Below are 23,809 nucleotides of genomic sequence, written 5' to 3'. Positions count from 1 at the left end.
TTTTGTTTACGCTCCGCCGCTGGCTGCCTGCGCGGTAAAGCAGTGGGCACGGACGCCCCATTCGGTAATCCCTGTGTCTGAAGGCGCAAGGTTCTGACTGGTGTTGTATAAGTCGAAGTCGCTTGCTTAGTCGCGACGATAGATTGCATTATGTTTACAAACACTGCTCCAGGAGGGCACATGTAACCGGCAAGCGGAGGCCTCAGGAGAGCACCTGAATTTATAGTAAAGCAGGCGGCGCAGCATCTCCGGGGCACCCAAGCGGCAGCGGGGGGATCAAAGCTGGAAGCAGGGCGGCCCATGGGTTGCGGCCGCGGAGGCCGTCCGCGACAGCGGACAGCCTATCTTATGCTCCCCAGGCACGCGCAGGCCTCTGCGAGCCACAACCCACTGACCAGTCCGGTTCTAGCTTTGATGTTCCCGTTGCCGCTTTGGTGTCCTGGAGGCGCCGCCAATAAGGCGAAATAATGACACGTTGTTTTAATTAGTAAAAACATGATTGAATAAATATAATTGCGTCGAGCCGCCAACTTGCGATGCTAACTTCATCAGTACCGCGCCCCGCGACTTCTGGCGGCATGCCTAGAGACAAGCGCATACAACGCGCGCCAAGAAATTCCTCCGTAGTGCCTAGGCAGATAAGTATATTCAAGGAGCAAAAGTCCCCACATTTCCTCTCTCGCACCCGCTCTTACTCGCGCATGCGCGCAAATGCCATCGTCTCCGCAAGTGCCACGCCGCGCTGTACCTACTAGCAATTGGAAATACGCGGCCGGGTGGCCGCGCGCCATCTACGACGGGGACAGAGTCCGCCGCGCACTGTTTTCACGGCTGAGTTGGTGTTGATGCGAGACGCAGCACGAAGTCAATTCCCTCGCTGCAGTTGCCGTGCTTCCTCACCCCAGAGTTTCGACAGCGAGTTTTCCTCGGTCATCGAGTGAGATGTGTTCATGTTAGCTTGTGCGCGCGTGACACCATGCTTGTTAATTTAATTAGTATGCCTATGTTTACGAGTTTAATGGCCAACAAAGCTGCTATCCTTACTTCGTATTTTAATTTGGCACTAATTTGCTATCGCAATCGATGCTTCGCCTTTCCGGCAAAACTGCTACTTTTTTTACTGCGAAGCATTCTTCACGAACTTGGGGCGTTTTGAGTGTGTCTAATTATCTAGCCTCCTGCGCCCACGGGACTGACGGTGCCTACTGTTAAGAACGGCTGGCGGGGGCTGGCGATCTTCGGGGAAGCGACCGTCGGAAAGGCGCCACCATGGCTGCGGCGGCGACTCGTTTTGAAAAGACAACAATACGTCAGTCCCAAGCCCAACCCACCATGGCTAGACGCACTCGGCGGAGCAAGTATGGTTAGTGCGTACGCCGACATCGTCACGGTCTGTTTGGAGCGGAAGAGCTCCGGAATGGTGTGTTGCGGGGCCGTCTCACGCAGCTTAAAAGTCGTCAGTCGATGGACAGACGCTGCGGCCACTGACTGCAGGCTCAACTCTTGGATAAAGAGGCGCCTGCTCGTGTCAAGACCTGTGTCTGCGAGAACCCACTCACCTCGGCATGGTCAGTTGAACCTGTGCGCAAGTGAGTGCGTAAACCCTCACCTAATGACTGCACGCTCCGAATTGGTCGACGGTGAACTGCCGTTTTTCCCTCACCTAGGGATCTAGGGAGGACAGAGTGTATTTAAGGAGCCGTTGGCGGCTCCTCAGTGTGCTAAAATACATATTTTTGCCGCAATTGAATACACATAAAAGGAAGACACATAAAGACAACACGGGCGGAGCCAGGCAACACGAACTAAATCTAATGAAAGATGGCGTCGCACATTTGTCTGGGAACTGCAAGGCCTGCATGTGCAGATTAGGATTCTTGGCAGAAGTAAATTTCAAGCAGCACGTGAGCTAATTGAAGCTTACTATATAAAAAAGACAGGTAGAAATTGCATGATACATCTATCGTGCTCTATAAATCGGAAACTAGATTGTTTGACCACTGGGTAACGTAGATCTGTGAACAGTCACCGCATGCGTGTATGTGTATATATATTCATGGGTCACACCCCAAATTAAATCATTTGCCGCCAGTGTTGTCTTTATTTGTATTCCTTTTGTGTGTCTTAAATTGCGGCAAAAAATATGCCTTTTCGCAATCACCAACGAGGCCAACAAGCAGTTCTGTTGCCTGAGTGTGCATTACTCTTTCAGTCATGTTAGACTGATGAACTGTAACGTTCTCATGTAGATACTGTAAATAAATTCCACATTCCTCGTTCTCGATGAGAACAAGTCTCTCCCTTCAACAACGCCCTCAACGTGGATAAGTTGGACGACGGCACAGGCCAGCTACAATCTATTTCATGCCCGTCTCCAAACATTACAATACCAACAGCTCGGTGTATGCCTATGCTTGCCTTTGCCGGCGTGGTCGCAGTGTCGTCGTCGTTCGAGCTCCGTCGTCCGACTGTCGGGAGCACCCAGCCAGCTGGCGCGCGTAAGAAGATCCGGGCACGTTGGCCACTTGAACACCGGGTGGTGGTTGCCTTCGTGCGAACAGAGATTCAAAAGCAATCTTCCCACGCTGTGAACGCCAACCGCCTCCTGATGTTCAAAAAAGATTCTTTCGGAACACCGCAGCTTCGTCGAGAAATGCGTCAACTCGGACACAGCGTTCCTCAGAGGTTTTTCTTGAGCAGCTCGAGGATGATGTACTACTGGGGTACTAGTGGCCGCAGAGGGAAGAGAACGTGTTCTGAATGATCGAGCAGCTAGGCAAGGCACGATCTTTCTGACCATCAGCATGTCTGAGCTACACAATGAGCGCCTGTTCGGAGTCATCGAGAGTTAAAGAGCTGGTCGATGCACACCGCCGTAGGGTTGAGGCTATCGCCAGATACCTGCAAAATGCTTCGAGTAACTTTGCTTCCCATAGTAAAGGGGATCTGCATAATTTGTTTCTCTCTCTCTCTCTCTTTCTCTCATTGCAACGCATAATATATAAGGTCACAATAAACAGAAAGCGTGCTGTTGTTTCTTGACAAAATGTCAAGTGTGGCTACTAATCGTAGCTAAAAACAAAACACTCAACAAGGAAGATATAGGTAGAAGTAAATAAACATAATTGAAACCTTTCTCAACTTCCTTTCTTTAAGAAGGCTGACTGTATCACGAACATAATGCATTGTTTCAAATACATACACAACGCGCGTAATGCATAGAGCCGGTGCACGGCTTGTGGTAAGTGGGAGCAGCCTCAAATCGTGCTGAATTTGTCGAGTGCAAAGGAAACTATATGAAAACACTGACGTGAGCGCACCGTCATGTTTCTTCGTGTTGCTTCCTCTGTGCGTGTCTCACGCCCTTCAGTGTTTCCGAAGTGAATATGCCGCAAAGAATGACGACCGCCAACCGAAGTCTGCTGTGTTTCGTGCTTGCATTTCATTCGGGCTTTGCAGTTCGACGGACTGGGCGAGCCGGTCCGTCGAAGCATTGCTACATATGCCAACGTGACTCATTGGGCGTCTCCACTTCGTCTCCACGCCATTCACGCATCTTCGACGCATGTTCAACCTTCGAAACCTCAGAACAGATGCCTGCAACGCATCTGTTTTCAGACTTTGAAGATTGTGAGCGCCTGTTCTGAGATATCGAAAGCTATAACGGAAGCCTGCTACAGGGACCAAAGATGGAGTCGTGTCGTCGTGTGTGCACCGCAGCTGACCGGAAAAAACGCGAACCACAAGTTGACCAGGGAATGCTTTGCACTATGAAGCGCAAGCGTCGTCGCACATGGTTAGACACGTGGCAGCTCGACTAGATACGATCTGGCCCCACTGAGCGCTGCAGCATACATGTGCCTCCCAACATTGTGCAACGACAGCTGCACATTTGGAAAGAAAACGTCGCGCATTAGTAGTTCAAAAATAAACAAGAAAAAGGTTGTGTACAGGCATTAAACACGCATTGAATATCGAAAAAAAATGGTGTGATTGAATTTGGTTTCTACTGCTGTTTCCAGCTTCGTCCTGTGCCTAGTCATTCCTATTCTGAAATAAAGCTGTCTCCATAATAAATCTGCCTGTTTCTAAACAAATCTGTGTACATGAATATATGCATGTATTGACGTGACCTTTAAACGGAAACGCTTCTCAATGCAGGGAAAATATTAAAACATTTTTTTCTCCTCCTGACGCACTTAAACATACTTAATGCCTGCAGTATACATGTAGTACATGCTAGTTCCAACTTCTCTACCATTGTACACGAATGCCAATGACGCTGAGAATTTGAAAGCCGAAATGGGCGTGCCGTAGAGAGAACAGTAATGCAACTAGTTCTCGCGCAATCAATTAACGCTCTTAAAAGATGCAACAGAGAAGAGGGAGAGAAGAAAAGGCAGGTAGGTTAACCATACTGAGTCCAGTATACTACCCTACACGTGGGGAGGGGAATTTGGAGTGAAAGAGAGAGAGAAAACATGAGTCTATACCGCACTTTCACATGCACTAAGTTAGGTGCTGTATGTCTATTGTCGGACACTGAAGTCTGTTGAGCACTTCTTCAGGTAGTGAAGAAGCGCTCGAACTGCTTTCTGGGCTATTGAACTGTGAGGCATCTTCTGTGCCACTGTTCTCGCTTTGATAACCAACGTCAGACTTTTCAGTGTGCTTTGAATAGACTGGACAACTGGTCATTTACAGAAGCAAAGATCTTGGGGGCAGAGAAAATTTCTGTAAGGCAGCGGGGAAGAATAATATTGCAAAGGAGGTCATTTGCAATATCATTCTTCTTTCAGCTAGCGCGCGAAATTTCTGGAAGCCTATTGACCCCGAGCCTGTTAATGAATTCAACAGATGTGTTTGCAGGGTACGTGTTATATAACGCATGTATACCTTGCACAAGGTGCGCCTGGCATTGCAGCACGCATATGTTTGGCTGCAAAGGCGCCGCGGCAGAGGACGACTTGAAGTGTTGCAAGTATGACATAACTCTTAAGATTCCTTCCTCTTCGCATGCGTTATTTTGAGCGAACCAAAATTAAAACAGGTTTAACAAAGCCGTTCACAGAATCAGAGTGCGCTTTAATCGCTTTTCAAAAAAGAAGGTATAATGTCATCATTTCAGAAGAAAATCGTTGATTCTGAAATCGCACTACCCTGAAAGAGCAGGCCGCCTATTCTTGCAACTTGAGCGAACCGCGTTGAACTGTAGTTGCGTTCTCGTTTATTTCACGAAAGGAACGACAGAGCCAAAGTGCTAGTGCACTTGGAAGAAGACCAAAGCAAGGCGGTAAAAAAGCTTGACGGAACCAACAGTGCAACTATAGGCGAATATTTAAACTGGAGAGCCCGTCTACAAGTTCTCACGCAGCCAGCTTAGCGGGAAGGCTCTAGATTTGTTAAATTTTACTTGAACCACGTGCGTAGGATTCGGCAGCCAATGCTGAATATTCCGGAATTCATGATGTTATTACGAATGAGTGTTGCGGGACGCGCTGTATACCAAGCTCAACACCTCTAGGCTTGCGTCCCTTCAACACCAAAGCTCGCAACAAACTTGAATATTGTGCTGATGGCGCGACACTTCCGACTGATTTGATGGTAGCGCGAACTTTCCCCAAAATGCAACTAGTGAACGGGAATATTTGTTTCTTGAAGAGGTGTGCTGCTACGTGCGAGTATAGGTGCTTGTTTAAACCTCCGTCGGGATTCCCCTCCCACGCAAATATTCCCCCGAGAGCGCTATTTAGCCTCTACTTCACGGTGGTAAAGGAAAGCCCAGGTCTGAATACTGTTGGAAAGAGTATTCTCCACTGATTACACTGATTATAGCAGTTCTGTAATTCTGTAAGATTCGTCAAGACATAAAATACAAGTCTTCTGGCACAGCATTGAAAAATTTTTACGTTCAAGCGCGGCTAATAAATCGTGCGTCTATAGTTGCGCATCGCGCCACTCCTTCCTGCGTCCTATATTGTGCCGGCTATTTTTGCGAATGTTTAAAACATACAAAGATTACACTGAGATTTACTGCTTGCTCAAGCCTATCTTTTCCGCTGATACAAACCACGCAAATTGACTTTCTTTCGGTAGCGCATCTCGGAGCTATAGTGCCTAATGGGAAGGTTCAGTTTGCTTAAATATCAAACGCATCATGTCTGACGGTCGAATATTCCAAGCAGGATGCAGTGCTCCCAGTTTCTTGAATAAGGAGAAGCAAAATTTTACTGCGGCTGCTTGCTGTGTTGAAACGCAAGAGCAGTTGTAAATAATTAGGTATCGCGCCGAGTAACTGTTTGTTAGGCACGGCACCCGGCATAGTGCATGTGGGGCCGCTTCCAGCTGATCTTCCAGTAGCAGTCAGAGGAGTGGGCCAAATTTCGCACTCGTTATAATCCTTTATCTCATAATACTTAATTATACATATCCATAGCGTTTTCAGACCATCTGCGCGACGAGCCATGCCGATCTCATGATTTTATGCGCAACGCTTGATTGCAATGCGCGCAGTCAAAAACGAATGCCTTTAAAGAACTTGTTTTTAGTAGCAATGACAAGCAAGCAGATTTTACCGAACGCGAAAAAATCGAATTTTTTTACATATGACATGGCGCATGTGTAGTTGCGGACATTCACGACACTGTGAACAACATCAGCAAGGTTACTCTTTCACATGCAAAGCCGGCATTTGATTGCATTGGACGAACGTGAAGGAAGTAGTGAGCAAGTTGTCACTGGAGGAGGAACCATGCGACGTAAGAAGCAGTTCCAATAATTTATATGAGAACTATGAACATGACGGTGAAAACAATTACTTCGCCAATTTTCCTCCCACACTCACATAAGCGTTATGCGCCGTGACCCTAAGCGTCGTCAGGGTGAGAGCACAAAAACGCACAATATACCAATCGTTCCGGGTCCCATAACCCTTCTATATTGTTGGCGTCACGCTTTATATGTTTGCAAAAACATAAAAAATAAGCTGTAAAGCACCTCGCCAGAAAGAAATTGCGTCACTTTAGTGCAGTGCAAACATTCGGAGACCGCTTAGCTGCGTTACGACAGTCAGTTGGATCGACACATTCGCCACATCACCGACGAAGTAGGAGGAAAGCCTTTCAGACAACGCGAGAACCAAAGTAGGAAAGCGGTAAAACACTTACGAAACCTTTTCCACGTCTCCTTCGTTCGCAGCGACGACAGCATGTAATCCGAGGGCCTTCGCTATGGGGTCGCAAGCCGTACTCCGGAGGCAACGACACCCAGCGCGCCGTCCGATGTCACAACGACTGAAGCACGGGGACTAACAGAGATGGAAAAGAAAATCTAATCAATAACAGACCAGAACTTTCATGAACGAAAGAAAAAAAAAGGCGGTCGTCTTCAGCAGAAGGCACAGATAGCCCAGTAGCCGTTTATAATAGCGCAACATACATGTTCTCTTTCTGGCACAGCAAAGATGGACTTGCGCTTTGTTCTTGTGCCCTCTCTCACTAACAGTATCCCGCCTCACGGATTCGACCAAGAAGGACTCTTCCGGAAGCCCTCGCATGTGGGCAGAATGCACACACCTGCTTCGCGCTGGAGCGACGACGACGACTGCTCGGGCGGCTGCAGACTCCGGCGGCGGCCGGCGCGAAAGTGAAATCGCCGCACCGGCGCGCGCGGCCCCCGCGCAACACCAGGAAACTCGCGCGCCCCCACGCGAACGCTCGCCTCCTTTCCGCTGCACTAGCTGCTCCTCGGTCGCAGACGCCACTTAAGGCCAAGTTTCAGGACACGAGGATCACGCACGGAGAACTGCGTGTCTGTATTTACCGTTCGTTATGCTGTCATGACCTGATTATCAAGTATTCGCGCACGAATTGTCTGCCCGCAGAACGGTAGACTGCGACAGATTCCGCGGATGCCGATTACTTTACCTTGGCCGTGAGCACGATTATTTTATCTCCTTTCCAACTATCAAGAGAGTGAGCCTCACTGCCGTAAACATGTGCTACATTAATTGGCTATTAAGGCGAAGCTTTCTTTGCCTCTTCCTTCGACTTTCCCACCGCTGCTGCTGCTGCTGCTGTCGCGCACACCACGTCCGGGGGTGGCTCAGAGCGTGTATATATATGACAGGCGCGAGTAAGAGAGGAAAGGCGACGGGAGAAACTCGTTTTCCCCCCACCACGCCGAATGTGTACAATGCCTTCAGAAGCTCCCTGGCCGTTGCCAATTAGCCGCTTCACAGCTGTAATTATCCGTGACTCCCTCAGAAGCATTGCAGAAACTGCAGCGCTTCCCGTTGTACTAACGTGCGAGGCCAGAGGGTACGCAGATAGAACTGTAGAGAGAAGAAGGAGAGGGAGGAGAAGAGATAGTTACCGTACAAGAGAGGGGCGGGAGGTGACTTGAGAAGGCAAGGAAACCCTACTACTATACGACAGCGGTTGCGGGGAAGCAGGATAAGCTTAAGTTCAAGGTACACTACAGTACGTTGCTGCTATTTGTAAAAAATAAACGCCGTGCAAATATGTCAAGCGGGCAACTTACGCAGGGCGTCAGAAGCAGAGTCGCATTAATTAAAGCGCACCGCAGGGTCCAAGACGCACCACGGAAGAGGTCGACTGTCAAATCAACACTTCTGTGGCCGCCGCGTTAGCTTTGCGTCTATGGCATTGCTAGAGGTCGTGCATTTGATCCCAATCGCGGCAACCGCATTTGGATGGGGGCGAAACAGAAAACGCCCCTGCACTTATATTCGGGACACGTTAAAGAACGTCATGGTATCAAAATTAACCCGTAGTCTACCACTACGGCTTGCCTCATAATCCGAATGTGGTTTTGGCGCGTGCAGCCCATAATCCAATTCAAGTTTAATATTCTGCCACAATGCGATATCTCATGTGAGGAAATGGCAACGCTTAACCTTCTCAGAGATAATAAAATGTGGCGCACACCAGTGCCTCAAGCAAACACCTCTCCCTGTGCATTCTGTGTACTACGACGACAAACAGCAGTGGTGCACGCAAGGTAATGTTTAACATAAACTCACCACTCTCGTGTTAGCCTAAAGGTTGAAGAAATAAAGCTTTAGCCGTCAACACCACCGCTAATTATCGTTAATCAAAGCATCCAGCACGGAAAGCTTCGCTTACATCGATTCCCACAGCGCGTAAGATCTGCATAATCTTTCATTAATATTTTAGTCATGAGTGATTCTCGCATCTTACGTTCACTAGTGATAATTAAATGCTGCCAAGAAAAACACCTAATTATTTTAATTGTATTGCATTAAAATGTTGAATCTTTCCATTTCAATCACGGTGTACACCGAGCGTACAGTGCACGTAGCCTGGGTCTGATTACAAGCATATCAAAAGTTGAACGACGAATACGACTGCATCATTTTACACTTTCCTTTTGGTTATTATTGGCTTTTTTGAAGGAGAGCTTCTAGGTAGTGCCAGCTACACCTGTTCTCCGGTATAGCAATTGTGCTGAGAGTAACGATCAAAGCCAACTAACGATTGCAAAAAATACAGTTGCTGCCGGGTGTTTACGAAATATTGATCATCTCGGTCACGATGCAAATGATGTCCTTCTTGAGTGACACGCACACCGCTTCCGATCACGGGACGCAGGCGCCTCGGTAACGCGCAAATAATAACTATAGGTGAAACTGCTTGTTGTCCTAGTCGGTGCTTGCTGAAAGACATGTTTTTTGCCGCAAGTTAAAACACACAACCAGGTGAAAGGTACCGTAAATGAGATTACGCAACTTTTTTACGTTCCGGCACAAACTCTACTGTCATATTTAGCACAAACGAACTTTAAATACTGCCCAGGAAACACGGCACGGTACTTGTGAGGGCCGCGTCACACCCGTGGCACCGGCTGTTGAGCCATTGGCTCTCTACGCACACACGTGCTGCACGATCAGCTCGAGAACGAGCCCGTCTGCCGTCGCCAGCGACGACGTTCGCAGCCAACGTTCCAGGCGAGACGTCGCCCGCGCAGACAAGGGGGCGAACGACGCGATGTCCCACTGCACCTAAACGGCTTCCGACCGGAACGCGAGATGTTCAGACGCGACGCGTTCGCTTGTCCTGCCAGCGAGGAGGCTTCGCATCGTCGTGCGGGGGCTGTCCAATTAGTCGCGCGTTCTTGCGCCGGTATAACTGTCCTGGATCAAACAGTGATTACGAAAGCGATTGCCGAAATGGTCCACTGCTCTCATCAAGCGAAACGGTCGATACAGGGCGCTACGCTAAACTTCGAGCGGACGCAATAGCGTACCCTCATGCCGCAACAACCCACAAAAAAAAAATATTTACTGGAAGGAGGAGCAAGTGGGAGGCCGTGCACGCACGAGCGTTCCGGCCGAACGGTTATAAGAATGAACTGCCATCACATGGATGCATGGATGGATGTTATGAGCGTCCCCTTTGGAACGCGGCGGCGAGTTGCGCCACCAAGCTCTTGCTGTTATACTGCTTAATGTCCTACCTAGGTTAAAAAAGAAAAAAAAAAACAGAAAGAAACGCTATGAACTCCCACAACCAAATTTTCTGATCTCCTATTGCGTTAACACGGCAAGCTGAGCGAGTTGGTGATTGAACATGTTCCTATGGATGGGCCGGAAGAAGGACGAGAGGAAGTACAGAATACGAGCGCAGGCTAACAACTGGTTTATTATTTCAAGCAAGGGACTATAATATACAGAAAATGTTAACATGTGTAAAGTGACGTTTACAAGGGTGTTAGCCTATCTTTCCATTTAAAAAATTGCTTCTTTATCCTGCAGAGTGAAAGAAATCTGGCTGACGCATGCGCCTGAGTTCACATGCATGAAGTAGGCCTCTACAATCTCGCGGTTAATTTGATTCACATTTTTATACAGTATTTTCGTTTGTTCAAACATGGGCTTACATGAGCAAACTCTACAATGCGCGGCCACATTAGAACCTGTTTCAATCCTGATCGCACCTTGGTGCTCCCTAAGGCAAATGTTAAGGCAGCGTCCCGTCTGCCCAAAGTACATTTTGCCGCACGAAAGCGGAATGACGTAGACTACTCCCCCCAAGCATGCCACAAGCTGCCCCGAGTGTTTTGACGCGGCATGTAGCTTTGGACGCCTGCTTAGGTCCATCGACAAGATTACAAATCTCGTTTAAGGAATTCTTTGCTGAAAAGACTACTTGAACACCATATTTCATGGCTGTCTTTTTTAACTCCTGGCTCATCTGATGTACATAACGGATGACTGCGTACTTTTTAACTATTTCGATCTGTGTTTGGTGTGCTTCCGCTTTTTTATTTTCTTCACTAGCCTTTCACATATTGACACGATAATAGATTTAGGAAAACGGGCATTCTCAAGACAATTTTTTGAATGGCAAGATAGGCTAACACACTTGTAAACGTCACTTTACACGTGTTTACGTTTTCTGTATATTATAGTCCCTTGCTTGAAACAATAAACGAGTTGTTAGTCCGCGCTCCTATTGTGTACTTCCTCTCATCCTTCGTGCGGGCTGCGCTGCCCACCCTAAGGAACATGCTCTTTTAATGCGAACTTTGCTTTTGTACGTCCCCGTTTTTTGTCGTTTCTCTACTTCTACCAATCTTCCAATCACCTCTTACTAATCTCTATTGCAGACATGTTTACTTTTCCCCTGCTCTCGCTCAACCCAAGGGCTTCAAGGAGGCCAGTGGTGCCTAAATCGACCGCTGTGCAGATATATTCACATTCTAATAAAACATGTTTCATCGTTTCTCTAACTTTACCGCAGCAAGCACATGCTTCTTCTTCCTTCTTATATCTCGCTTTATAGGTGCGTGTTCTAAGGCATATTGATCTAGCTTCGAAAGTAATGAGCTTCCCTTTCAGCTATTATAAATTGTTTCTTTCCTGATTTCGTTTTTTCCTCTTAAGAAATTACTCATGGCACCTTTCTTTTCCATTGCCGCCAACCGTGAAATTATTTCAGCCTCTATGACTTTCCGCTTGATGTTCTTTGTTGCTGTGTTGCCCACTCTACAGGCCGCATGCTTGCTGGTGAGCTTCCTAGTTCTCTTCCTCCACTGTGAATCACTATTTTTCCTGTACAGATACCTAAGCACTCTCCCAGCCCATTTAATTTCTTTCATATTCCTCAATCGTTCTTCATAATCAATTTTACTGCGAGCTTCCCTCACTTCAAAATTAGTCCAGCCCATATCACCCTGCCCAGCTTCATTTGTAGTCTTCCCGTGAGCACCCAGTGCGAGGCGTCCCACTGACCTTTGGTTCCCATCGAGTCCTGATTGCACCCCTGATTTCAAGCAAACAACCGCATATACAAAAGTCTGTCCTGGAACCATTGCACCTTTCAACATACCCCGGAGCACCTCGTACCTATTGTAACCCCATAGCGCTCTGTGCTTCTTCATGGCTGTATTTCTCTTCCCCTTTACTGGTATTGTTTTTTCCTGTGTTTCCATATACCTAGTGCCTTCGTTTATCCATATACCAAGGTATTTATATTCTCTTGCCCGAAGTATTTCCTGGCCCTGTAATGCGTCTGTCTGTTCACTGTTTTCAATAAATGCCATAACACCTGACTTGCTAACACTAAATTTCAAACCTAAATTTCTGCCTTCCTGTCCACAGATATTACCCAGACGTTGCAAATCACTTTGCTTGTTAGCTAGCTACACAATATCGTCCACATAAAATAAACCTGGAAGCTGCTGTTCTACTACTGTACCCGCCTGTATGTATGAGAGGTTAAACCCGATATTACTTCCTTCTAGCGCCCTCTCCATCTTCACTATGTACATCACAAACAGCAGTGGGGATAAAGGGCACCCATGCCTCAGTCCCTTGTTGATATCATCATCATCATCATCATCATCATCATCATCAGCCTGGTTACGCCCACTGCAGGGCAAAGGCCTCTCCCATACTTCGCCACTAGCCCGGTCATGCGCTAATTGTGGCCATGTTGTCCCTGCAAACTTCTTAATCTCATCCGCCCACCTAACTTTCTGCTGCCCCCTGCTATGCTTCCCTTCCCTTGGAGCCCATCCCGTAACTCTTAATGACCATCGGTTATCTTCTCTCCTCATTAGGTGTCCTGCCCATGTCCATTTCTTTTTCTTGATTTCAACTAAGATATCATTAACTCGCGTTTGTTCCCTCACCCAATCTGCTCTTTTCTTATCCCTTAACGTTACACCTATCATTCTTCTTTCCATAGCTCGTTGCGTCGTCCTCAATTTAAGTAGAACCCTTTTCGTAAGCCTCCAGGTTTCTGCCCCGTACGTGAGTACTGGTAAGACACAGCTGTTATATACTTTTCTCTTGAGGGATAATGACAACCTGCTGTTCATGATCTGAGAAAGCCTGCCAAACACACCCCAGCCCATTCTTATTCTTCTGATTATTTCCGTCTCATGATCCGGATCCGCCTTCACTACCTGCCCTAAGTAGATGTATTCCCTTACCACTTCCAGTGCCTCGCTACCTATCGTAAATCGCTGTTCTCTTCCGAGACTGTTAAACATTACTTTAGTTTTCTGCAGATTAATTTTTAGACCCACCCTTCGGCGTTGCCTCTCCAGGTCAGTGAGCATGCATTGCAGTTGGTCCCCTGAGTTACTAAGCAAGGCAATATCATCAGCGAATCGCAAGTTACTAAGGTACTCTCCATTAACTCTTATCCCCAATTCTTCCCAATCCAGGTCTCTGAATACCTCCTGTAAACACGCTGTGAACACGCTGTGAACTTTCTCCTAACTCCTCATCCCTTCCCATTCAACACAAACGGTATTTTCTAGTTAAATATTTCGCAAAAGCTGTAGCCCATCGCCGCGTAAGCGTTTCCCTTCAAGAATATCCCACAAAATGTTGTGGTCTAAGTTGTCATGGGCTGTATTTGTAATGTCTAAAAAGGCCACATATAACGGTCTGCTTTTGACTTTTGATATTTCAATACACTGAGTAAGAACAAATAAGTTACCATCTAAACGCCTAGCTATTTTGAAGCCATTCTGAAGTTCTCCTAAAATGCCATTATTCTCTGCCCATGTTTGAAGCTTTGATTGCCTGCATTGCTACCCTGTATATTACCGATGTAATGGTCAACTGTCTATACGAGTGAATTCTGTCTTTCTACCCCTTACCTTCATAAGTTGTCTGGTAATACCAACTGTCTGGTATTCGTCTATCTTTTCAAGTTTTTTCCACTGTTTAACCAGAGCTTCCTTACTTTTTGGTCCTAGATCATTAATCAGCATAACGGGAACCTCGTGTAGCCCTGTGGCTGTGCGCTTAGGAATCTTCTCCTCGGGTTTCTTCCAGTTCAAATTTGTGAGCACCACCTCCTTTTCAACCTGGGTCTCTTTCATGCTCTTTTTATCTTTAAATACAACCTCGTCATAGCTTTGGAAAGATTCGGCTGTTATTTTTCGGATGTAATTTATTGCAGCTTCCCCTTCCAGTTTGTTTCAATCTTCGTCTGGGATATGTTGTTGAATTGTTGTTGACTTCCGGCCTAATAATTTTATGTGGTTCCAAAATATTTTTGGTGAGGCCTTCTATTTCTCACGTATTTCTGACAACCAACGTTCACTTTCACCTTTTAATTTTGCTTGTACCAGTATTTGAACCATAGACTTTTTCTCCCGGTATATTTCCCATTTACTGGTTACTTCATCCTGTGGCAACTGCGCCTTCTTTGCCTGCCTGTGCTCTCGAGATGCTTTCTGTCGTTCGGCGATCGCTTCTCGTATCTCCTTGTTCCACCAGCTTTTTGGTTTCTTTTTTCCTTTCCAACGAACATGTTGTTTCTCTTTCCGTATTTCTGTCGTTATTACACTTAGAAGCTCACCATATTCCCACTCTTTACTTAGCCATTTGCCAAGTTCTTCCTCAACTCTAGTGACTGTATTTGCTATTTGTTCAGCGTTCAAATTTCGACTGGCCATTTTGCTTTCCTTGCTCTCTTTCCCAACTACATATCCCATTTTCAAAATGATGCGTTTATGGTCACTCCCTATGCTGTTAAACCCTTCCTCATCGAAGACCATTTCTCTCCACTTATCATGAATTCCTTCTGTCATCAGACAGTAATCAATGGTCGATTACCGGTTTCCCACTTCCCACGTGATCTGTCCTTCACACTTACGCCCTGTATTCACGATTACGAGGTTATGTTGCTCACAAAGGTCCAGCATTGACTTCCCGTTATTGTCGGTATAGCCATCTAAATCTTGTATGCGGGCATTCATGTCGCCTAAAGGACAATTTCAACACCACTCCCGCAACTCTTAATATCAGCGCTTAGGCATTCTACTAACTCTTTATTCTTCTCTGTGCAATTTTTTCCGGCCCACAAATACGTAACGCCCAGCCACGTTTCATTCCCACTCATTGTACCTGATAACCAAAGATGCTCTTGACATTGTGAATTTACTCTTTTCCATTTGGCTCCCTGATGGATGAGCACTCCGACTCCCCCTCCCTTTCTTTCCGACTAAGTTCTGTTGCACCTTTCCCAGACATAATTCTCAATCACTGGCGGCTCTTCTGAGTCTCTAAGGTGCATTTCTGTCACCGCATACACTCCTATTTGTTCTCTATTTACCTGCTCCTCAATCTTTGCCCGCTTTTCCTTTCTTCTGCCGGCCTGCATGTTTATGTAGCCTATTGCATAGGGAGCTCTCTTTCTTGCTTTCCTCCTTTTGCTCTTATTGACGGTGATGCTATACTGAGGTTGCCTTAGGGGACCTTCTTTATTGCTCCCTACTCTGGCCTCCTTAGCGTCTGTGGGCCCCCTAAAAAAGCAACAGCGCGACCAGCAAGTCGCAAGCCCAGTTCTCGTGCAAGCCTTTTATTGCAGTGGATCCCGTCTTGTTGAAAACCACCACACCTTGTCACTTCCCTGTTTACTTCAACAATCTCGAAGCCTTTCTCTAGGCTCATTTTCCATATCGCCTCATAAGCAGCCACTCTTTGTACGCGACTGTCACGTACAGGCACCTCCGGCACCGTGCACACCACGATCTGCACCTGAGGGGACAGCTCGCGCATGTCGTCCACCCCCTTCGCCGAGCGCTGGGCTAGTCCAGTCCCTTTCCTGTTTAGGACTCATTTAGCCCACCTGCTACTATGACAAGGTTGCGCACGTGGGCATTTTCCGCGAGCTTTGCTTTTGCTCGTTTCATGACAGAAGCCAGCGTCCGCCACGGAAATGTCCCTACCGCCACTCTCTTATCGCCGTTCACCCTCTCCAGAATTGCTTCGGAGCACCTACCCAGGTTTCAGTCGCCGGCGATAATCACCATTTAACTGTCTCACACATACTGCCGGGCAGTTCCCTCTATCAAACGGTAAACAGCCATATGAGCTTCGCGAAGCGCAGATGCGTGAGCTCTAGACCACATCAGTATAGTTTTCTTTTTGAATTGAGGAGACTAGCAGCTGAGGAAAAGATGTGCAAGGGCAACGAACTCCCTGAAGAAGACATACAGACTCGTGCATTCGCTGAGATGTCATCGACGACTTCTTTGCGTGGACAACTTACACGTATCTCCCATATTTTTCACTGATGAGAGGCACTCTTATTCCAGTCACCTGATTGCCGAAACTTCTGTCGACGTATGAGCGGGGCAAACAGCAACTTAATGCGGTACGGCCAAGTCTGCCTCGGCTGAGGTCGAAATAGAGAAGGGGAGGGCAATGGGAGGTTCTAAGAAGGGAAGGGCCCAATTTTTGCTACCTCAGCTGATTCTACATGCTCGTGCGTTAGAAACACCATGCCAGCGCCAAAGCTACTAGTAAGAGAGGAATGTGTGATCTTGACGACTTTCTCCGAAAGAAATGAACATGTAAACATGTAAAAATGCAAAATGCCAGAAGTTGAAAGTTACTCGGGTAGAGTAGAATGTCCTTCATTGCAATTTATGAAAAAAAAAAAATGCGGAATGTAAACCTAGACACGTTGGACACAAACGAGCGGACCCGTATGAAGTTGGAAAATTTCCTGCGCAACTACGGAGCTTCGTACGTCACCGAGAAGTATTCCTTTCTCCACCATACCACAGTTGTCATTTCTATAAGAGCTGTCACTTCGCAGGAATCCGAGGCGTACGTACAATCGATGTATTAACAACAGTATACGTAAGCACAGTATCCGGCCTACGCCTGATACAGCTGTTATTTCCTTCGCTGGTTCGTTACGGGTCAGTGGCTGCCTCGCTCAATGCACACATCGCGAGTCCAATCGTATCTTCCTGGAAAACGGTGTCGGAACCTCGCCCAGTGCACCATCTCGCCTTGGCGAGCAGAAGTGGCGCGTAGGGCGTCGCGAACTTGCCCGGTGTTTTCCTTTCTAATTCGCCCCTTACATTTGGATTAATGAGCGAGTAGACATCGTTCGCGCTTACCTCGGTGAAATAAGGCCTGGTGCTGTAAACGCGTGTTGCGACTCATCGTGCAGTACGGGCACTTTATTCTGCGCGATCAAAGAGTGCATACGGCCGTCGTTAAACATGCAGTGATATGCCTTGGCTTTCCACTTACTGTTTGAGCGAAAAAAATATAACTGGACAAAAAGCAAGCGATGCATATTTATTTTTTGTTGCACGCTGAATTTTTAATTGGCCGTGTCGTGAGTACTGGCCAGCTTCTGTTCCGCCATTTGCGACCTCTCGCTCTTAGAGTATATATGAAAGATTATTTAGTGAAACTTTGATAATGAGACGATCGTACAACATGGTTTTTCCCTCAACTTACGTAGAACATATTTATTGGAATCAAAATACGAGCGACAGTCTTTCGTCTATTATAGGACGACTGCTACTGTCTTTTCACTTAGTAATTTATGTATAACGATAACTACGAAATATACCTGGTGCAGCTCAATTTACATTCTTCCGGCGGAGTCGTGTCCCAATTTACTCTTCGCTTAGCCTCCGCTCAACGTCACGTGACCCGCACTGCGTCTGGTAGTGGATGGGAGGCTGCTCCACTTTGTCAGGTGATGTTGTTTTGCGGCTGGTCCCACTTTCTACACTGAGCCTAGACGGGCCCGCCTCCGCAGGTGGCACTCAGCAGGTGACGTGGTAAGTCCTCGTTATGGCTTTGCAGCAGGTTCCACTTTCGGTGGGCCTTTCTTTTAGGCGACGTTGGTTCTCGGAAAGTGTTGACAGTTCGTGGACGGGGTCCCTCTTTGAGTCGCACAGTTTGTGAAAATGGTTCTCCCGCAACACACAAAGGGGCCTGTGAGCACTGCGGGGCGTCCGCCTGCCCGGCATCCACTCGAGACAACATAGCCAATTAGGATGCCATTGTTCGCTTCAATGAGGCATGGTGTTCGAGCATCCTTTTTACCCGGGGTGCTACACGCCAACCGTAACAGCGTTGGGCCATCTACAGTGACTCAAAAATGTCCCTGCAGTCGCTAATGTAACCGCGGACATTGAAATAACTCACCTGAGACATCAGGTGCCGGTCCACCAATGCCTGAGTGCTTTTTTTATTACTATTTTTCGTTCGCTTGGGTTGCCACGCCGCATAGCGTCAGTATAAAGTTGCTAGCTTATAAGTATCGAGGCCCATTTCATGCACATACTGCAAAGGCGACTGTTCTCCATAATACATCGTTCGTAGTCTTCAGATTATTCCCTGTTAGATTTCATAGTCTTCTAAGTGCACTTCCGCGGAACGTTTTTATCCGCAGGACACGTCCCAAGTAAACGACGAACATGCGCTGCAGACGAAGGATCGATATGTGTGACACTCTGGACATTGGCTCCACATGGTTGACTCCATGTACCCGTGATGGCTGGTGTAAAGGCCGGCCAGGTACAAGTGAAGGCTGGCATAAAGGACGCTCTGGCCCGAAGCCTCGGTAGAGAGACTTCTTTCAGCCGAGAAAGATTTCGGGAAAGGATGCAGACAGGCCAAGGGATGCGGGCACGCGTCTCCTAGCAGAAGATGGATTTTCGGGCAATGAGAACAGAGCGGAGTTCTGAGGGAAAGAGTTAAGGGTGGCTGCGGAAATGGGCTGCGGAAATGCCATTGTTGTGGTCATGACCATGTGTCTACATACAGTGATGTTCGCACGTGAAGACTTGGTAAATTTGTAGACCTTGGGGGTGCACAAATGCGCAGCATTTTTGCTGCTTGTTTGAGTTGCCTAATTACGCTCAGGCTGTCAGCACAGATGCGGGCTTCGTTGACATTAGGCAAGTTGAAGAGCGCTGCTGTCGCATGACCTGCGAGCTGCACCACAGCGTAATTTCGCAGTAATTGTCCGTCCACTCTAGAATACAAGGCAACATTGTCGTCGACCACACTCTCGGAACCACATACAACAAAGGAATCGATCCAAATGCCGCTTTCGAATAAAGACGCAGCTACTTCGGTGTAAACTGCCGAGTGCCGTTTGCAGCTGTCTCGTTGGTGTGGTGCAAATCTTCATTTCAGGCCTCTTTACAAAACTGAACAGCCTTATGATTTTCATATGCCGCGAGGCCTCAACGAGCAAGGCAAAAGCATGCGTTCAACACATGAGACTCGACTTGGTTTATACGCACTAATTTAAATAAAAAAAAGTTTAGTTGAAAGCTTTTGGGTAATGCTTCCCATAACTTGCTCGGAATGACCAGACGATTGCATGGAAAATGCTTGGTGGACCAGTGACATGAAACTGGGTTCAACTTTTTTTTTTATTTGAGAAATACTGCCAGCCTTCAGAGAAGGCCGTAGGCAGGAGTGGACAGTACATGTGAAAAAATGATCAAAAATAACAAGACAAGAACGCATTACACAAGGCTGGCACTACGCACTGAAAAGTAGCGAAAGACCAATAGTTTGCACGTCGCTTGCATACAAACCCGTGCTACAGATATAAAAATTGTACAATGATATATTGACAGAGTGCTTGTCAAGGAAAGAAGAAATCAGAAGACGGACAATTCAAGCTGCACATGCGCGTCGCTCGATATGACAAACTGCTGTAATGCATCACTTATCGAAGCATTTTGCGGGAGAACCATAGCATATGTCGCGAGATGATAAGTGTTGCTGAAAATTGAAGGCTGATGGAATTATAAAGCACTTAAGAATGACTGCATGGTGGGTTTCTCGACAATGTGTGCACTGAGACGGTTCCATTCTCGAATAGTTCGAGGAAAAAATGAATTACTGAAGCAATCGGTTCCGCTGGCGAATTCTTTGACCTTTTTCGAGTGATTTCCTCGTGTGGAACGACGAGTCACCTGTTGAATGTACAATTCCTTATTGATACGCAAATTATCATGATATATTAAATACATATATTTCAACCTATCACGATGGCGCCTTAGTTGAAGTGTTTCTAAATTAGCTTTTTCTAGCAGCTGAGTCGGAGATGTGTGCCAGCTGTATGAATTATAGACGAATCTTATTGATTTCCTTTGGACACTTTCGAGTTTACTTATATTTAATTCAGTAAATGGGTCCCATAAGACGGAAGCATATTCAAGAATCGGCCTAATAAATGTTTTATATGCCAGTAACTTTATTTCTTCTGTCGACTGACGTAGGGAACGTTTCAGATACCCAAGCTTCTGCATGGCCTTTTTTTGTATGTAGTTGATATGCGTGTTCTACCTGAGATCAGGCGTGATCATGACACCCAAGTATTTATATATCTCTGCTGAAGAAAGACTGCGGCCATTTATTAAATATTGGTAGTGTAGGGGAATCCGTTTTCTTGTTATTGTCATCGATACGGTTTTCTTCTCATTTACCTTCATTTGCCACTCAGAACACCAATGGTCTATTTTAGATAGAGATGAATTTAGAAGAGTCTGGTCATTCGGATGCTGAATTACATTATACAATATACAATCGTCAGCAAACAACTTAGTTTTCACTGGTATGTCTTGAGTAATGTCATTAATAAAAATTAAAAAGAACAGTGGTCCCAGGATGGATCCCTGCGGTATGCCTGACAAAACTGGGGCCGGACTGGAACTAATGCTGTCGATGGAAACACTCTGCTGTCGCAATGAAAGATATGCTTCTATCCAGGATATTAATGTAGTGTTCTTGAATATTGCTTTCATTTTGATAAGCAGTTTAGGATGGGACACGCGATCAAAGGCTTTCTCGAAATCTAAGAATATAATGTCTACCCGGCTTTGCTTATCTAATGATGAAGAAAAATCATTAACGGTTTCGAGCAGTTGTGTTACCGTTGACAGGTTCTTACGAAAACCATGCTGTCTGGAATCGATCAGGTTGTTATTTTCAAGAAACTCCGATATATGTTTAAAAATGACATGTTCAAGTGTCTTCACACATGTTCATAAAATGGATATCGGCCGGTATATCGCAATATGTGATGGATTTTGTGATTTAGGAACGGGGACGATTCTTCCATACTTCCAATCATGTGGAAGTTCTGCTCGCCGTAAGGATTCTTTAAATATTATGGTTAAATATTTCGAGCACCATTCGGCATACCTAATGAGGAAGGCATTGGGTATGCCGTCTATTCCAGGGGATTTTTCGCTGTCCACTTTCAAAAGAAGCGAGAGAACGCCTTCCTCAGTTATTGATATGTCACCTATAGCGGGGCATTCGTGAGGTAGTGTAAAGTGTGGCTGATTGCCGTCATCTTTCGTGAACACTGAACAGAAGTAATCATTGAATGAACTCGTAATGACAAATGGATCCGTAACAGGTCTACCATCAATGCATAAATTCGATATTGGACTCTTTTTTTCTTTGAAATGACGCCAAAATTTTGCCGGGGACGAAAGAAGAAAGTTTTTCATAGTTACACTGTCATAATGTAACTTAGCATTTTTGATAGCGTGTTTTAACTGTCTGCGCATGTCGGAAAGTTTTTGCGCGGTATCTTCGGAGGGACTACGACAAAGTTTCTTTCGAATCTTTTTCGTCTTTCGTCCCAAGCGTACAATGTCTTTGGTCATTCATGGGTTTGAGCGTTGCACACACTTCACTCGGAATGGTACGAAATCTTTTATGCACCTTAAAACAAGGTTTTTGAAGAAAAGCCACAAATAATCAACGGAAATTTCCCCAGACTCAGAGTGGACAAGAAATTGTGAAAACGAGATGTCAAGCTGGTCCAATATACTCACATCATCAGAACGCGCAAAAATCGGTACCATAGATGCCTGTTTCTTGATTTTCTTTATACAATTGAAATCTACATATAGGCTTACCATCTTATGATCGGAGATACCGTCGAGAACATAAGTTGTCGGGTTGCGATGCTATTGCTGACAAGAAAAAGATCTAAAATAGACATGGTTTCCCCTTGTATCCGAGTTGGTTCGGTAACTAGTTGTGTTAGGTCATGGAAAAGAATAATATCAACGAACATGAGGCTAAATCCGTTCCTGTTCTTCATGCAGTTACTTCTTGGCTGGACAGTGACGGTCGGCGCATTACAAGATGGAGCAGAGCCGTTTATCATCGCTACCACCCCTGCCCAAGATTACGCACATGACTGGCAGCACTACAACGACACCTGGGCGTCATCGCACCGTGGACTATCGACGTCACCCGCAGCTATAAAGAGCCCGCCTTGGTCACGACACTTCAGTGGGCACGTCGGCTGGCCTCCTGTCAACATGAGGCTAAATCCGTTCCTGTTCTTCATGCAGTTCCTTCTTGGCTGGACAGTGACGGTCGGCGCATTACAAGATGGTGCACAGCCGTTTATCATCGCTACCACCCCTGCCCAAGATTACGCACATGACTGGCAGCACTACAACGACACCTGGACGTCATCGCGCCGTGGACTATCGACGTCACCCGAAGCTATAAAGAGCCCGCCTTGGTCACGACAGTTCAGTGGGCACGTCGGCTGGCCTCCTGTCAACATGGGGCTAAATCCGTTCCTGTTCTTCATGCAGTTCCTTCTTGGCTGGACAGTGACGGTCGGCGCATTACAAGATGGAGCACAGCCGTTTATCATCGCTACCACCCCTGCCCAAGATTACGCACATGACTGGCAGCACTACAACGACACCTGGACGTCATCGCGCCGTGGACTATCGACGTCACCCGCAGCTATAAAGAGCCCGCCTTGGTCACGACAGTTCAGTGGGCACGTCGGCTGGCCTCCTGTCAACATGGGGCTAAATCCGTTCCTGTTCTTCATGCAGTTCCTTCTTGGCTGGACAGTGACGGTCGGCGCATTACAAGATGGAGCACAGCCGTTTATCATCGCTACCACCCCTGCCCAAGATTACGCACATGACTGGCAGCACTACAACGACACCTGGGCGTCATCGTGCCGTGGACTATCGACGTCACCCGCAGCTATAAAGAGCCCGCCTTGGTCACGACAGTTCAGTGGGCACGTCGGCTGGCCTCCTGTCAACATGAGGCTAAATCCGTTCCTGTTCTTCATGCAGTTCCTTCTTGGCTGGACAGTGACGGTCGGCGCATTACAAGATGGAGCACAGCCGTTTATCATCGCTACCACCCCTGCCCAAGATTACGCACATGACTGGCAGCACTACAACGACACCTGGGCGTCATCGCGCCGTGGACTATCGACGTCACCCGCAGCTATAAAGAGCCCGCCTTGGTCACGACAGTTCAGTGGGCACGTCGGCTGGCCTCCTGTCAACATGAGGCTAAATCCGTTCCTGTTCTTCATGCAGGTTAGTAACGAAGTTTGTACAGTGAAATCGGACAACCCGTGATTTTTCCAGCTGACGTGCCCACACTGTCTTTGCATTCTCTGTCTGAATGTTCGAAATGTACTATCGCTACTGATAAGTAGGGACGTGGAACCGAATC

The 23,809-nt window shown here is 46.8% G+C and overlaps 1 protein-coding gene across 3 annotated transcripts in view; it reads right to left on the bottom strand.

Annotated features, from left to right (window-relative positions):
- The window catches only part of LOC126518633 (uncharacterized), a 616,165-nt gene that overhangs the window by 135,301 nt on the left and 457,055 nt on the right, over window positions 1-23,809 (bottom strand). For 2 of the 3 annotated variants that reach the window (XM_055064864.1, XM_050168409.2), the window contains exons 1-2: window positions 7,575-7,639; window positions 7,167-7,306 (exon numbers count right to left, since the gene is read on the bottom strand). The exons of the other annotated variant lie outside the window; for it this stretch is intronic. The gene's annotated coding sequence lies outside the window, so the exon portion shown is untranslated. Of the gene's footprint in view, window positions 1-7,166; window positions 7,307-7,574; window positions 7,640-23,809 lie in introns of those variants that run through there. 3 annotated transcript variants of the gene reach the window in all.

Source organism: Dermacentor andersoni, chromosome 1 (assembly GCF_023375885.2).
Source record: "Dermacentor andersoni chromosome 1, qqDerAnde1_hic_scaffold, whole genome shotgun sequence".
NCBI classification, from domain to species: Eukaryota; Metazoa; Arthropoda; class Arachnida; order Ixodida; family Ixodidae; genus Dermacentor; species Dermacentor andersoni.
The sequence above is the reverse complement of the archived record's forward strand: the minus strand, read 5'-3'. Positions and strand labels throughout refer to the sequence as shown.